The sequence below is a fragment of the Gadus morhua genome, unplaced genomic scaffold (genome assembly GCF_902167405.1).
Source record: "Gadus morhua unplaced genomic scaffold, gadMor3.0, whole genome shotgun sequence".
NCBI classification, from domain to species: domain Eukaryota; kingdom Metazoa; phylum Chordata; class Actinopteri; order Gadiformes; family Gadidae; genus Gadus; species Gadus morhua.
Genome location: NW_021963954.1, coordinates 73,820 through 87,988, shown reverse-complemented (window position 1 = coordinate 87,988; position 14,169 = coordinate 73,820). Strand labels below are relative to the sequence as shown.

Below are 14,169 nucleotides of genomic sequence, written 5' to 3'. Positions count from 1 at the left end.
CAAAAATGGCTCTACCACTACATTATTTTTGTGTACATATAAGAGTACACAAAAATTCAAGTAAAGGACGGTGTACATCAGTAATAACAGGCCGGACTTCTCTCTCCTCATGAAGGCTGGAGCCACAAAGGACAGGCCTGAAAACACACACACACACACATAGTGCAAGAATATGATGATATTCTTGCACTATTGGTGGATCTTTCCGTTGCTGTATGAGCTTCAGGTGTATCGTGTGGGACCTAATCGCGATCTTGAAGGGACCCAGATGCTCCGATGCCCTTGGTGTGGACCAGGGTTCCCTTTTCCAGCATCTTCTGATGGCGACCTTGAAGCGGGTCCTCTCCACATCATAGCCAGAGAAACGCTTGTGTACTCGCTTGTGTACGCTGGCTTTACAGAAAGTGCTGTAAAGCCAGAGGCCAAAGCCACCGGCCACCTTCACCCCCAAACCCTTCCTCTTAACGGTTTCACGCCCTGTTGAACTCTCTCTTCAAAGTTCTTTTCAACTTTCCCTTACGGTACTTGTCGACTATCGGTCTCGTGCCGATGTTCTCAGAGAAGCAAGCAACAAAGTACTCTGTGACGAGGAAGATGATAAGAAGATAAGCCCTGCTTCTCCACTTGTTCTTCAGGTGCTCTCTATCCTTAATTGGCCTGGGCCGGGTTGCCACAACGGACACAAGGCTTTCTTTGTTTTACGGGCATTTATAGATCCAAGTGTGACCGGCTGAATCTGCGTTGTGTTTGCCTGCAGTCAAAGTGTTCATTTTGTTTTGCTAAATCCAGATTTTGATTAATGATGTATCCACGTTGGTCGATTCTCCCCTCAACACAATACGGAGTCAGTTGTTTACAGTTGTGCATGCCCCGTGGTCGCGTTGAGCTGTTCTCCCCCTCCAGAATCTTGGACTGGTTGAAATCTGTGACCTTAATGAGACAGGTCTTTGCCTGAGAAGCCAATAGATTATTCTCGGGTTTCAGATCTCTGTGGATGATGCCATTCCTGTGGAGGTACTCCACTGCCATCAGCATCTGGTAGAAGTAGAGTTTAGCCACAGCCTCATCCAGGCCTTGTCCCGCTTCACCCTGTTAAACAGCTCTCCCCCCTCCATCAGCTCCAGGACAATGTAATACGTGTCCTCTGTCTGGTAGAAGTCCTCTGTTTTGATTAGACATGGCATCATATTCATCATATTCTTGCACTATTGGTGGATCTTTCCGTTGCTCTATGAGCTTCAGGTGTATCGTGTGGGACCTAATCACGAGCTTCTGATGGCGACCTTGATGCGGGTCCTCTCCACATCGTAGCCAGAGAAACTCCGCTTCGCTCTTTGGATTCTTTCAATTCACATTGATTTTGTAAAAGTTGCCAAAAGTTGCCAACGCCGTGATCCATTATTATTATTCGGCCGTGATCTATTATTCCTCAGGTCGGCCCCCGTTAATTTTCTTCTAAGTAATTCTCTTCACGGAGGCCTTTTTGATGTTCTTCTTCTTGGCTTTCTTTGGGGTAGCCTTCTTGACGGCGCGCGCCGGCCCTCCCTTTCATTACGCCGCGGCGTTTCGTAGGACCCTCTGACTCGCGCATGCGTTAGACTACTTGGTCCGTGTTTCAAGACGGGTCGGGTGGGTAGCCGACATCGCCGCTGACCCCTTGCGCCGAGTGTACGTGAGCCGGTCCCCGCCCTGAACGACGCGACGCGGTTGAGACGCACTGAGGACAGTCCGTCCCGGTTGACAGTCACGCCGGGGGCGTTCTCTGGGTTACTGGGTTAAACTCGCTTGGCGTAGGGTTTTTAGCCAGGCATTGGAGGGCCTTGATCTCCCGATCCAGGTTTCCCTCTCGAAGCTCATTATGAATTGGGAGATGTTTCTCCACGGAGAGGACATGGGGCGAACATCCGGGAAGGGGGCAGGGTCCGGCAGGGATCGACGTCCTGTCACTGTCCTGGCAGGCATTTATTTATCAATCAACGTGAAACAATCAAACTATGAAGGAGTCGCGGTCTCTAGAGCCTCCGTGGGCCTCCAGGCTCTCTCGCTGCCACGAGCCCTTCCTTCCTGCTCCCGACCCGTGCTGTGCTTTGCTGGTCCTCCTCTTAAGATGGCTCCTCCGCTTTCGGCCAGGTGTCCCCCAATCACCCCGATTGGGGAGCCGAATGGGCTGCTCTCCATCGCCGGCTGGTGGGTGGGGGTTGTATACCCAGTCCTTTACGGTACCCCGGGCCTGTCCAGGCCGAGGCTTCCGTGGCGGGATGCCACAACGGACACAAGGCTTTCTTTGTTTTACGGGCATTTATAGATCCAAGTGTGACCGGCTGAATCTGCGTTGTGTTTGCCTGCAGTCAAAGTGTTCATTTTGTTTCGCTGATTTTTTTTTCAGTCATGATCTTTTGGAATTGGCTGCAAAGATAGGGCACACAACACGGGCTTGGGTGCTCTTCTTGGCCGCTTCCTTCTTGTACATCAGTAATAACAGGTTTTGCAGTCATATACCTGTAGATATTCAGAGCTCTGAGAGAAGATGGGAAACATAATCCAACAGGAAAAGGCTTGCTTAACAAAGCATGGAACATGAGATTTACCTGTCGAAAGAACAAAACTGCCTTGTCATATAGCTAGAATAACTACTGTATTAAGGAACAGCCTATAAAATAAAAATACACAAGGATGCACAGAAAACATGTACCTTTAAATTGCACTGATAAAACTATTTTCCATCAACTTAATAAAAAGAGTTTGAGGTTACAAATTATAATTACATTTGACAAAGTACTCATTCTTAACAGACAATTCAATTAAACATTGAGTAAAGTCACCCTAGACCCCTGAATCAAATTTGTTACCATCGTCCCCCGTTACCAACAGTGGTATTCATGCAGGTATTCATTCCTGCCATATTTGAATGGCAGGAATGAATTGACTTCAGAAAGATATTGACCATTTTAATAGACAGACAACATACTACATAATGTTTATAACATCGTAACCAGAGAAACTCCGCTTCGCTCTTTGGAAGCAGACACGGCTTTGACGATCAGATCGCTTTCTTTGGGGTAGATTTCTTGCTGAAATAATTGTTTTAATCCAACAGGAAAAGGCTTCCTTAACAAAGCATGGAACATGAGAATAAAGCTATTGATCACATGGATATCGATCAGAGTACCGTATTTTCCGCACTATAAGGCGCACCAGAGTATAAGCCGCAGCAGCTAAATTGAATGATGTGTACATAGATAAGCCGCACTGGACTATAAGCCGCGGGTGCAGTGATGTTGCTAGGTACGCGTCCTGCGTCCCTGACGCATTAAAATCTGAAAGGACGCACTAAACTCACTTTCCATGCGTCCCGGGGACGCATCTCATTTTCCCCATGAAAAACGATAAATTGTGAACATTTACCAACTCGTGTTTAATCACAGTAACTGGCCAAAGAAACCTTCTTGTGAGCAGACCGGACAAGCGCTGTTTCAACCCTCTGCGCATCTACTCGGCGCAGACGTGATCCCCTGTACAAAGTATCGCGACATGCTAATTTAGCCGCTACCAAAACAACTAGCTCGTCACCGCTGAATTCATTTCAACAATTAAAAATACGAACTTCATAGTAAATAAACCCACGTTTCCACTGCTCGATGCTGTGCTCATTCGTGTCGATTATGTTGCAACGTTTAGGGGACGTGCTGTAATGAAATAAATGAAACATAATCCGGTGGTGGTGATGAAAACTTCATTGAACGGCAGCCGCCATATTGTTATGCCCAAACGGCGCCTGCGCATACATCGCGCTTCCAACGAGATACCGTTTTTCTTGAGAAAAGGGTAGAGAAGAGAGAACGCAAAAATGCCACCAAAGAAAAAGATTAAACCTATTGCAGGTCAGCAAACTATTGCAGCTGCATTTTCTGAGGCTTTTCCGGTCTCCAGCGTTTCCTGCTGGAGCCCGCCACTGGTGGCGGGGCGCGGACCGGTCATAGAGCCCATAGAATTAAAGTCTGTGGACTCGTCTGTAACCTGTAAAATCCATAGATTAGCCGCACCGTTATATAAGCCGCAGACTCGAAAAATGGGGAAAAAGGCGCGGCTTATAGTCCGAAAATTACGGTACACACAGTATTAGTGGACTTCCTGTATCCATCTTTCACATACAACAGCAATATCAAAAACACTGGAACATCATATTCTTGAACTATTGGTGGATCTTTGCGTTGCTCTATCGCGATCTTGAAAGACCCAGATGCTCCGATGCCCTTGGTGTGGACCAGGGTTCCCTTTTCCAGCATCTTCTGATGGCGACCTTGATGCGGGTCCTCTCTACATCGTAGCCAGAGAAACGCTTTTGTACAAGCTGGTAAGATCAATTCATCTTAACTGGATAAAAATGTAGCCATAGTATACAATACAATCATTTTTTCTCAAATCTGGATCATAATTTACTCTTCTTGTGCACATGGATATCGATCAGAGTACACACAGTATTAGTGGACTTCCTGTATCAATCTTTCACATACAACAGCAATATCAAAAACACTGGAACATCATATTCTTGAACTATTGGTTGATCTTTGCGTTGCTCTATGAGCTTAATTTTCTTCAAGTAATTTTCTTCACGGAGGTCTTCTTATTGTTCTTCTTGGCTTTCTTTGGGGTAGCCTTCTTGACGGTGGCGGCAGGCTTCTTGACAGCAGCCTTCTTGGCTTTAGGGGCAGCAGCCTTCCCCTAAAAAGTTTTTTATTTATTCTTTTCCCTTCCACACAAAAACCAAGCCGACCAATCTGAAATCACCTAAACAGGCTTGATCAAGTTAATCTCAGATTAGTGGTCAAGAGTTTTGGACCAATAATAGCAACCTGCAATAATATAAGTACACCAAGTAAGGGGGTTGATATCACTTCTGGACATTCAAATGATCACAAGTCTTGGAGTTTCTACGCTAAAAGAGTCTAGACACGCACGCGCATTTTTCATAAGCACTCGCCACGTTATGCAATATTGTCATGGCCAATATTGTCAAGAGCCAACAATACTCCAGCAGGTCTGTTTTTTGAGCAAAAGGCTCCTCATCTCTGCCTGACACAACTTCTCTGGGTAACAGGGCTTGAGAACAATTGTAACCTATGTCTAGCGGGAACACAGTACGCAGTCTGACTGGAAAGTCCTCCCGAGGAATGAATTAAAAGTAAAAACAAAACGAGGCTGAATCCTGTTGTCTACTCTGAGGAATGGAACGAATAACACTGATTCAAGAGCGGCTTTCTTGGCTTTCTTTGGGGTAGCACGGGGACTGCTGCTGTGCGTCTTCACCGACCTCCAGAAACTTTGGAGCAACTTTCTTAGCACTTGTTAACTCTCTGGCCTGAAAAAAATAAAACAACTCTGAACTTCATTATTTTAACAAGCAGGTGCCATACCCTTTTTTTTTTAAACAGAAATTCAAATAAAAAAAGGAACAAAGATTGTTTTGGAGGTTGAAGTTTACGCTACTAGGGGAATCCTGGTTAGTTTCTTGGTGCCCTTGGTTAAAGACTAACTTTAATAAAATTCTGTCCGATTTATGAAATCGTATTGTTTAATTAAAAATATAAACATTTCGGACCAGTTATTTCCAGCGTTTCTTTTCCTCCGCTTACTGATATGCTTAAGTTCAGCGGGTTGTCTCGTCTGATCTGAACTACTGTATTAAGGAACAGCCTATAAAATAAAAATACACAAGGATGCACAGAAAACATGTACCTTTAAATTTGCCCTGATAAAACTATTTTCCATCAACTTAATAAAAAGAGTTTGAGGTTACAAATTATAATTACATTGAACTTAAGCAATTACATATGCTTAAGTTCAGCAGGTTGTCTCGTCTGATCTGAGGTCGTATTCGAGATTGGTTGTGGTGTGGCCTTCCTTCCCAGAGAGTTAACAAGTGTCTGCTGAAATATGTTTTAAATGATTTACACTTTGTTAGTGATTCAGCCTAAGTATTACAGCAAGTAAGGGGGTTGATATCACTTCTGGACATTCAAATGATCACAAGTCTGAAGTTTCTACGCTAAAAGAGTCTAGACACGCACACGCACATTTTTCATAAGCACTCGCCACGTTATGAAATATTGTCATGGCCAATATTGTCAAGAGCCAACAATACTCCAGCCGAGGTCTGTTTTTTGAGCAAAAGGCTCCTCATCTCTGCCTGACACAACTTCTCTGGGTAACAGGGCTTTAATGCAGGGCAATCTGCCTTCCAATGTGCTCCCATGCTTTTGGTTCAACAAAGGAACCCAACCGATGAAATGAATGAACAAAGACCGCAAGAGAAAAAGCGCGATTGTGGAGCTATTGACCCGACATCATGTGTGGGTGTAGTTTTCTATAGAAGTTTACATGTCCCTTAAATTAAAGAAAAGAAAAGAAAAAGGAAATGATCATTCATGAACCAGTCCCATCAGGAGGTGGTTTCCTTTATATAATCTGCCCTCCGTCTGTACGTATACACACAAGAGGGAAAAGCTGGGCTTTTCCCTCTTCGCTCGCCGCTACTAGCGGAATCCTGGTTAGTTTCTTTTCCTCCGCTTACTGATATGCTTAAGTTCAGCGGGTTGTCTCGTCTGATCTGAGGTCGTATTCGAGATTGGTTGTGGTGTGGCCTTCCTTCCCAGAGAGTTAACAAGTGTCTGCTGAAATATGTTTTAAATGATTTACACTTTGTTAGTGATTCAGCCTAAGTAATACAGCTACAGAAGTTATATCAAGGTCAAATAACACTTATGATTTGTTCAAACCGAAGAAAACTGCATGACAGTACAGACTCTCCACCTTGAAAGATTTAACATAATAGTAAGATAGAAGTAACATAATAAATAATAAATAAATAAAGAAAATACGTTCAACATTTCGTTCACTCACTACATTCATGTCGTCACTGTTACGTATTTTAAGAATCTAAACTACCCACACATAGACCCAATGAAGCAGGACCAAACATATAAGCCGTAAATACTATACATAGCCACTAGGGGAGCAAGACCTTATTGAAGGCGGCTCCACCACAGAAGGCATCACCTGAAGAAGCCGAAGCCACCACGCCCACTTGACGGTCTCTTACCTGTGCACACTAGGTGAAGGGGCCAGAGATTTTCAGCGACACCCGTGGACATTCACGGGCCTCTGCCCGTGGCTGAAAGTAGCCAGTTATTATCTCTCACACGTGTTCGACACGACTCCTAGACTTTCGTTCCATAGCCAGTTACCATACCGAAACATGCCTACTTTAACAATAAAGTCAGTTAAAAGCTATAAGACTTGAACCTTTCCTTTAAGAAACTCAGCATCACACACTATACCGTTAACTTAGTGCCATTGTATGCCTAAAAAATAGTAAAAGAAAATAGTATGCCTTAAAATAGCGGTACAAATATGTAAAGTGCGGAGCATTGCATTACATGTGGACGTCATGGATTAATACTGTCGGAACTAGTGGATTTATTTTCAAGTCAGAGTTAAGTATGGTGACTGCTTTGGGATAGAAACTGTTTATGAATCTTGTGGTGCGTGTTCTGATGGACCTGTAACGTTTCCCTGAGGGCAGCAGTTCAAACAGATAGTTGGCAGGGTGGTATGAGTCTTTCATAACGTTGTGTGTCTTCTGCAAGCATCGGGAGTTGAAGATGGTGTCCATGGTAGGTAGCTGTTGGTTGATGATGTTTTGGGCGGTTTTAATAATCCTCTGCAGTGACTTCCTGTCTGCAGCAGAACTGCTACCGTACCAGGGCAGGATTCCATAGGTGAGCACACTCTCGATGGAGCAGCGATAGAAGGACCTTAGGTACTGTTGTGGGAGATTGACTTTCCTGAGTGTGCGGAGAAAGTACAGCCGCTGCTGTGCTTTCTTAACTATTGCTGTTGTGTTTATTGCCCATGATAAGTTCTCTGGGATGTGTATGCCCAAGAATTTGAAGCTGGACACCCTCTCCACCGTCTCCCCGTTGATGTGTAGTGGTGTGTGTGTGTCCTGCTTCTTCCTGTAATCAATGATCAGTCATTTTGTTTTTTTTGATGTTGAGGCTCAGGTTGTTCTCTGAGCACCACTCTGTCAGCCTTTGAACCTCCTCTCTGTAATTGGCCTCATCACCTTTGGTGATCAGACCCACCACAGTTGTGTCATCTGCGAATTTCACTATGGTGTTGGTAGTGTGAGATGGGGCACAGTCATGTGTGTACAAGGAGTAGAGTAAAGGGCTCAGTACACAACCCTGTGGGGCCCCTGTGCTGAGTGCGAGTGGGCGAAAGGTGCGGCCCCATTCTGCAATATAGGATATTGATTGTACAGGTACTTTCCAGGCGACGTCACCTTTTAGCATTGGCTCAGCTCGCTTGGAACCTAGAGCGAGGCGGTACTAAAAAAAGCAGCCACTTCAGGTACCAGATACCATGTTTTCACAGTGGAAACGCAAAAAATGCGAGCCGAGTCGCGTCGAGCTGGTAACATGCAGTGGAAAAGCGGCATAACCGTTCAGTAGTTCAGTTCAGTTCTATATATTTATTATTCGTGTTAGGGTTAGGTTGGGGAGCATAAGACTCAAAGAAGCTTTGGGCATAGATTTTCTCGTTAGTGCTCCTCATTTGGTGCCTCATAAGGCTAAAGATTAAGGTTAGGGGTCGGGATAGCCACTCGGGTTAAGGTTAGGGAATAAGGCTAAAGGTTAAGGTTAGGATTTAGATAAGTGGTAGGGATAGCCACTCGGGTTAAGGTTAGGGAATAAGGCTAGAGGTTAAGGTTAGGATTTAGATAAGTGGTGGGGATAGCCACTCGGGTTAAGGTTAGGGAGGAAAGGATTTAGATAAGTGGTAGGGATAGCCACTCGGGTTAAGGTTAGGGAATAAGGCTAAGGGTTAAGGTTAGGATTTAGATTTAGATAAGTGGTAGGAAAAAGTCTAAAGAAAATAGTTCCATACACTGCATAACCCCAGGAAATGTTAAAACAATTACAAAATAACCTGCACCTCATACATAGCATAGCATCAGGTAATTTAATATTGTTTAGTTTTAAATAAAGCAAGAAAAACGATAGTTATGTTATTATAACTCTAGTTCTATGATTGTAGGCGTAGCCGTCTAGGCTTCGCCTTATGGGCTTGTCCCGTGCGCGCGCCTGCGCGCGCTGAAAATTCAAACTATGCACCTATCAGCGTGGGCACCGCCCACATTTCCCACGGTATCGTGTCTATATAACGCGGTGTATACCGTCGCTCATCCTCCACGCTTTTCTTTCAGCATTTGGAGGGTACAGCAGGTGGGAAACTAGACGGCTACGCCTACAATCATAGAACTAGAGTTATAATAACATAACTATCGTTCTATTTCATGTAGGCTACGCCGTCTAGGCTTCGCCTTATGGGCTAAGGTGAAGCTGCGAGCGGAGCCCGATCAATGTACTCCTGCTGGACCCCAGTCAAAACGACCTAAGTCACCAGAGCACATTAAGACTCAAAAAGCCAAGGAAGTGTAAAACACAACAGCTTTATAAAAACTAATTCCTCCTAGATCAAGCAAGGCAATGATCAAGGGAGAAAAAAGTGAGTCTGTAAAGACTCCGGCTCTATTCCGTGCTTCATGGAACCCATGAAAAGGAAAAGAAAACCAGAGCAACACGGTTTCCATTAGGTCCGCTACCACCGGGGGCGGAGCTACGGAATTCGGCTCTTCAATAATGGGACTCTCTCGGCCGTTTCTTATTTGAAGAAAACGGCGGGAGTGCCTCACTGGTAAACAAAACCACCAGACAATTGGCGAGCCAATAGAAAACCCCCTAGCCTTGTTTTTCATTTGAAAAAAGGTGGGAGAGTAAGAGACTGGTAATCAAGACCAACTCGCCAGCCGGCGAGAGGAAATCCAACCACGCCGCTTTAAAGAACATGTCTATATTCTTAAGCCGTAAAAGGGGTCCCGGACTCTAGCACAGAGTTGCCGAGTGAGCCCCTGGACATGTCTAACATGTAAAAACGGACAAAGGGGCCGGGGGAAGACCAAGACGCAGCCGCGCAGATGTCTTCCACCGAAACGCCCTTGAGTAGAGCCGTTGAAGCGGCCACGCTCCGTGTGGAGTGAGCTTTAACGCCCAACGGTGGCGCCAAGCCCTGCCGAGAGTAGGCTAGGCAAACACCCTCACATACCCAGCGAGAAAACCGCTGCTTAGAGAGAGCGCGGCCCCTGCTAGCGTCGCTATAACACACAAACAACTGTTGTGTGGAGCGGAACGCTGCCGAGCGATTCACGTACATAGCCAACGCCCGAACCGGGCACAGGAGATGCAACTCCGCCTCCGCCTCACTAGAATGAGGCGGGGGGTGAAAAGCCTTAAGCACAATATCCCTCGACCGAAAAGAACTATTAATGTTCTTCGGGAGGAACGCAGGATTAGGTCTGAGCAACGCGAAGGAGCTGTCCTCGTTTAGCAACAAGCAACTCGGGCTGACAGACAGAGCGGTTAGCTCACCGGCCCGCTTGGCAGAAACCAAGGCCAACAAGAGCGCCGTCTTGAATGACAGGGCATCCAAAGGGGCCTGGGAGAGAGGCTCGAAAGGATCCCTGGACAATCCGCGCAACACGGTGGGGAGATCCCAGCGTGGTGTAAGCACGCGTGAAACAGGCCTAACCCGTCTAGCCCCACGCAAGAATCTCTTGACCAGTGGATGGCTGAAGATCGGTCCACCATCACAGCCTGCATGGCCAGCCGAAACGGCTGCCGCATAGACCTTGATAGTGGAGAAGGCCAAACCTTTTTCCAATAAGTTTTGCAGAAACGAAAGCACGCTTCCCACCTCGCATTGAGATGGGACAGCGTGGTTCGTCTCACACCAATTAGAGAAGGCGCACCACTTCGCCGCATAGAGGGAAGAAGTAGAAGGCGCACGAGCACTCTGAATAGTGTTGATAACCGTCTCAGGCAAACCTTTGCCCTGCAGGATCGACCTCTCAGGAGCCAAACCAACAGCCGTCCCGAGACATCGGGCGGGTGGTGCACCGTCCCGTGGGCCTGTGAAAGCGCATCCGGCCTGAATGGTACTGGCCAAGGCGCCGACCGCGAGAGCGCGGCAAGCTCTGGAAACCACAGAGCTGCACGGTTCTCCGGGGCCACTAATATCAGGGACAGTCTCTCCTGTCTGACCCGTTCCAGAAGAGGAAGGATCAGCTGGAGCGGGGGAAACGCATACAAGAGAGTCCGCGGCCAAGGTGTGTGTGCCAACGCATCTACCCCCAACGGGGGAAGATCCCGAGGGCTGAGGGAGAACCACCACCTGCAGTGCGTGTTCTCCCGGGACGCGAAGAGGTCCACCTGCGCTGTCCCGAACCTCTGCCAGATCAGTCTGACAATGTCGGGATGTAACCGCCACTCGTCTCGGCGGGGACCGCCTCGAGACATGAGGTCCGCCCCAAAGTTCTGGGCGCCCGCGATATGCAGGGCTCTCAGACTGCGGAGATACTGATGAGCCCAAAGCCAGAGCTCGACCGCCTTTCGGTGGAGAGCAGGGGAGCGGACTCCCCCCTGTCTGTTGATGTACGCCGCCGCCGACATGCTGTCTGTCCTGATCAGAACGTGGCGGCCGCGCACCAGGTGAAAGAAATGCAACAGCACTTTCCTCACAGCGTCGAGCTCCAACACATTTATGTGTGCTGTAGGGGGCGTGCGCCACTCGTCTCCGACCGAGTGAGAGAGGCACGTTCCTCCCCAACCCGTCAACGAGGCGTCCGTGAAGACCACTACGTAGGACGCCACCCTGCCCAGTGGAACACCCTTGAGAAGGGCGGAGGGTCCTTTCCAATATTCCAGGTCTGGCGACACCGAACGGGGGACGAGGAGCACCCTGAGCTTGTGTCGCCTGGGGTCCAACCGTTGGCGAGCAAACCACCGCTGGAGTCTGCGCATAAAAAGCAGACCCAGGGGGACCACGGGGTGGGCAGCTGCCATCAGCCCCAACAGGCGCATGGTGGACAGTGCGGTCACGTTTCTGCGAACGTGAAAACGGGAGAGCGCCGACAGGATGGCGTCTCGCCGAGGAGGCGAAAGCATCGCAGTCATGGTGGCTGAATCTAGGCAAAGCCCCAAGTAGACTGTCTGCCGGCTGGGGAGCGGGGAGCTCTTCTCCCAGTTGATGGCAAAACCCAGGAAGGAGAGATGGTTTATCACCAACATGGTGTCCCTTCTCGCGGTCTCTTCTGAGTTGCTCAGAATAAGCAGATCGTCTAGGTAGAAGAGAATCCTCTTTCCCTGACGTCTGAGCAGTTCCAACGCCGTCTCCACACACTTCGAGAAGGTGCGCGGCGCCAGGGAATAGCCGAACGGCAGACACTGGTACTCGTACGCCATCCCCATAAAGGCAAAGCGGAGAAACTTCCTGTGCGCCTGCCGAACAGGGACGTGGAAGTAAGCATCCTTGAGATCCAGGGATGTGAACCAATCGTCCTCTCTCACACACCGGAACAATGCTCCGACCGTGAGCATTCTGGACTTCCTCGTGGCAACGAATCTGTTGAACACGCGAAGATCCAGAATAGGTCTCATTTCCCCTGACTTCTTGGAAACCAGGAAGTAGCGGGAATAAAAACCTAGGTGAGACTCGTGGGGGGAAACGACAGTGATGGCCCCCTTTACCAAGAGACGTGCCACCTCTGCTGCCAGAGCCGTGCTCGCAGCCGGGTCCCGTAGCGTGGTCTCCACCAACCCCATAAAGGGTGGGGGACGACGCTTGAACTGTATGGGATGGCCCCATCTCAACGTGGTGTCCAACCACGATGGCAGAACGCACCGCTCTTGCCAACACGCATAGCGGTTGGAGAGAGGGCGAGCCGACAGCTGAGGAAGACCGTCCAGGAATAACCCGTATTCCTCTGCCCCTACCGCCTTCACACTGCGTGTGGACCAAGGGGGGCTTCCCACGAAAGGGAGGAGGCTCAGCGAGCGTAGGAGACGTACCACAACTAGCAGTTGTAAAAACAACGAGCTGTCTAGACGTCGCGCTCGTGCCCGCTGAACAGGGAGCGAGCCGTCCGGCCGCAGCACCTGTGCGCATGCGCTGTCCGCAGGCTGTAGCCACAGCGCGCGGACCCATCTCCTCACCTATAATGTGGGGAACCAGGAGACCGTGCAACGAGTCTCTGATCCGTCCACGAGGCTCCAAGGGACGCCGCTTCTTAGAAGCAGGTGAACCAGAGGCCATGTGAACACGCCGTCCGACCGCCACCCTACAGCCACCGGGCTGAGAGGGGGAAAGAGGCAACATGGAGGAGCGCACCACAAGCGTAGGGCGCAGGTGGCCTGGGGAATATCGCTCTTTAGGTACCATGTACTGCCGTTCGGCCGAACAGTCTTTACTCTTTTCTTTAATAGGGAAAGAAAAAGTAGGAGCAAGCGTACGGAACTTCCCGGTCCGTGGCGCTGCTGCTCTCCCCGTGCGCGGCGGCTGCGGCTGCTGCACCGGGGCTGGAGTCGGAGGCGGCCCCATGGAACGCTGGGACCGGCCTAGACCCCGCTTCCTCTCAGCCTGCTGGCGGGAGGAGCCCGTGAGAATCGTCCCGAACCGGGAACGATCCTCACGGACTGACTGCTGGTGCGCGAGCACCTCGGAGAACCTGGGACCAAATAGGCCATCCGGCGCTAGTGGACCCTGGACGAGGCTGGCCCGCTCTCGTTCCGGCACCGCAGTGTGGGAGAGCCATATGACCCTTTGAATCATGGTAGCCCACGCCATATGCTGGCCGGCCGAAACGGCTATCGGCTGGCATAACTGGAGGATGGCGCTGGAAAAGCGGGAAACCGCCAGCCATCTCGCGGCTTCCTCCGGGCCGTAGGCCTCCCTGTCAGCCGACAAGGAGACCATGGCAGAGGAGAGCAGGGCGATGTTGTTGACCGCCGCCGCGGATTGAGAGGCACAAACGAACACCCTGTCCGTTAGGCCGACAATCTGCTTCTGGAGGCGGTCGGGGGGCAGCGGCTTTTCGTTAAGGAGCCATCCGGCGCCCGGACAGAGAAGCGCTGCCAGGGGAGGCTCCAGACGAGGGATCCCCCTCGCCTGAGCATCGGCCCACCCCTCCACGTTGGTGAAATCCATGTAGGATCTTACCGGAGCCTTCAGGGTCGAAGGGTCCTCACCGGCAGCAATAAACAAGTGCTGCAA

The 14,169-nt window shown here is 49.2% G+C and overlaps 1 long non-coding RNA gene across 1 annotated transcript; it reads left to right on the top strand.

The window, feature by feature from the left end:
* Nucleotides 1-437: 437 nt before the first annotated feature.
* LOC115538220 (uncharacterized) lies at nucleotides 438-12,864 on the top strand. The gene is made up of 3 exons (XR_003975170.1): nucleotides 438-538; nucleotides 10,697-10,700; nucleotides 12,854-12,864. It is a non-coding gene; the product is annotated as an uncharacterized LOC115538220 (long non-coding RNA).
* The last annotated feature ends 1,305 nt before the right edge of the window (nucleotides 12,865-14,169 follow it).